This window comes from Durio zibethinus, unplaced genomic scaffold (assembly GCF_047325235.1).
Source record: "Durio zibethinus cultivar Kanyao isolate XHJ-2024 unplaced genomic scaffold, ASM4732523v1 HiC_scaffold_3, whole genome shotgun sequence".
In the NCBI taxonomy this organism is placed as follows: domain Eukaryota; kingdom Viridiplantae; phylum Streptophyta; class Magnoliopsida; order Malvales; family Malvaceae; genus Durio; species Durio zibethinus.
Window position 1 is genome coordinate 1,633,374 of NW_028323044.1, and position 2,947 is coordinate 1,636,320.

The following is a 2,947-nucleotide window of genomic DNA, read 5'->3' on the forward strand; positions in this document are numbered from 1 at the left end:
GCTTGCCTCGAGCACCATCGGCACACGCTGGGCCCTGGTGCGGTCGGTTGCCTCGAGCACCATCGGCACACGCTGGGCCCTGGTGCGGCAGGTTGCCTCGACCATCATCGGCAGCCTCGACCACCATCGGCACACGCTGGGCCCTGGTGCGGGCGGTTGCCTCGACCACCATCGGCACACGCTGGGCCCTGGTGCGGTCGGTTGCCTCGAGCACCATCGGCACACGCTGGGCCCTGGTGCGGCAGGTTGCCTCGAGCACCATCGGCACACGCTGGGCCCTGGTGCGGCAGGTTGCCTCGACCACCATCGGCACACGCTGGGCCCTGGTGCGGGCGGTTGCCTCGACCACCATCGGCACACGCTGGGCCCTGGTGCGGGCGCTTGCCTCGAGCACCATCCGCACACGCTGGGCCCTGGTGCGGCAGGTTGCCTCGAGCACCATCGGCACACGCTGGGCCCTGGTGCGGCAGGTTGCCTCGAGCACCATCGGCACACGCTGGGCCCTGGTGCGGGAGCTTGCCTCGAGCGCCATCGGCACACGCTGGGCCCTGGTGCGGCAGGTTGCCTCGAGCACCATCGGCACACGCTGGGCCCTGGTGCGGTCGGTTGCCTCGAGCACCATCGGCACACGCTGGGCGCTGGTGCGGGCGCTTGCCTCGACCAGCATCGGCACACGCTGGGCCCTGGTGCGGCAGGTTGCCTCGATCACCATCGGCACACGCTGGGCCCTGGTGCGACAGGTTGCCTCGAGCACCATCGGCACACTATCGGCCCTGGTGCGGGCGGTTGCCTCGACCACCGTCGGCACACGCTGGGCCCTGGTGCGGGCGCTTGCCTCGAGCACCATCGGCACACGCTGGGCCCTGGTGCGGGCGGTTGCCTCGAGCACCATCGGCACACGCTGGGCCCTGGTGGGTTTAGGCACATCTTCAAATTTCTGCCGTGCCAATGCCATTTTTATGGCTTGTAAATTCATACAATGGTCCCCTAAGCCTTCACGTGAAGTTTCGTTGGAAGATGACTCGTTTTCTATTTTTCATGATTTTTGAAACTTTTTGCGGTTCGGGATTTTTTAAAATTTTTTTATAAGGATTTTTGGCCCCAAATTTTGTAGGCATGATCCTTATATTTTTGTTGGCATGCACAAAAAAATTCAGCTAAAAACTCGAAGTAGAGAAGATTTTGTGACCGTTTGAAAAAAGTGTCCCCATTTCAGACACTTTAACGGCTACTGGTAGCAAACCTGTAAAATCTCAAATGCTCTTTAAGGGGGTGTGAATTCTCAGAGGTTTGATGAGGGATAGGGGGCCAACACAAGGCCAAGTACCAGCACCCATCGCACATCATGTGCGCACACCCCCCCGGCCCCCCTCCCAATCGCCGGAACCCCAATGCCGCCGGTCAGGTTCTCCGGCGGTACTCCGGCGATGCTCCGGCGATGCTGTCCCGAGTGAAAAAAATGCGGCACCAGCACATGCTGGAGCCAAGCATGGGCACCGTGGCTCAAAATCGAACTTCGGCCAAGGCCTCGACCATCAATGGCACATGATGACGCATGGTGATGGCACATGCATCGACCATCATCGGCATAGGCTGCCCTTCGGTACGGGCACTTGCCTCGACCGCCATCGGCACAAGCTGGGCCCTGGTGTGGGTTGTTGCCTCGATCACAATCGGCACATGCTGAGCCTTGGTGCGGGCGGTTGCCTCGAGCACCATCGGCAGACCCTGGGCCCTGGTGCGGCCGGTTGCCCCGATAACCATCGACACACGCTGGGCCCTGGGGCGGGCGCTTGCCCCCAGCACCATCGGCACACGCTGGGCCCTGGTGCGGGCGCTTGCCTCGACCACCATCGGCACACGCTGGGCACTGGTGCGGGCGCTTGCCTCGACCACCATCGGCACACGCTGGGCCCTGGTGCGGGCGCTTGCCCCCAGCACCATCGGCACACGCTGGGCCCTGGTGCGGGCGGTTGCCCCCAGCACCATCGGCACACGCAGGGCCCTGGTGCGGGCGGTTGCCCCGAACACCATCGGCACAAGTCGGCCCTTGGTGCGGGCTCCTGGCTCGACCACCATCGGCACACGCTGGGCCCTGGTGCGGGCGGTTGCCTCGAACACCATCGGCACACGCCGGCCCTTGGTGCGGCCGGTTGCCTCGACCACCATCGGCACACGCTCGGCCTTGGTGAGGGCGCTTGCCTCGACCACCATCGGCACACGCTGGGCCCTGGTGCGGGCGCTTGCCTCGACCACCATCGGCACACGCTCGGCCCTGGTGCGGGCGCTTGCCTCGACCACCATCGGCACACGCTGGGCCCTGGTGCGGGCGGTTGCCTCGACCACCATCGGCACACGCTCGACCTTGGTGAGGGCGCTTGCCTCGACCACCATCGGCACACGTTGGGCCCTGGTGCGGGCGCTTGCCTCGACCACCATCGGCACACGCTCGGCCTTGGTGCGGGCGGTTGCCTCGACCACCATCGGCACACGCTGGGCCCTGGTGCTGGCGGTTGCCTCGACCACCATCGGCACACGCTGGGCCCTGGTGCGGGCGGTTGCCTCGAACACCATCGGCACAAGCCGGCCCTTGGTGCGGGCGGTTGCCTCGACCACCATCGGCACACGCTGGGCCCTGGTGCGGACGGTTGCCTCGAGCACCATGGGCACACGCTGGCCCTTGGTGCGGGCTCTTGCCTCGACCACCATCAGCAGAAGATGGCCCCTACGTCGAACACCATCGATACATGCCGGGCCTTGGTGTGGGCACATGCCTCGAGCTGGTGCGGGCGGTTGCCTCGACCACCATCGGCTCACGTTGGCCCTTGTTGCGGGCACATGCCTCGACCACCATCGGCACCTGCGCACCCTCGGTGTGGGATTTGCTTGTTTGGAAAAAGTGTCCCCGTTTCAGACATTTTAACGTCTACTGGTAGCATATCTGTAA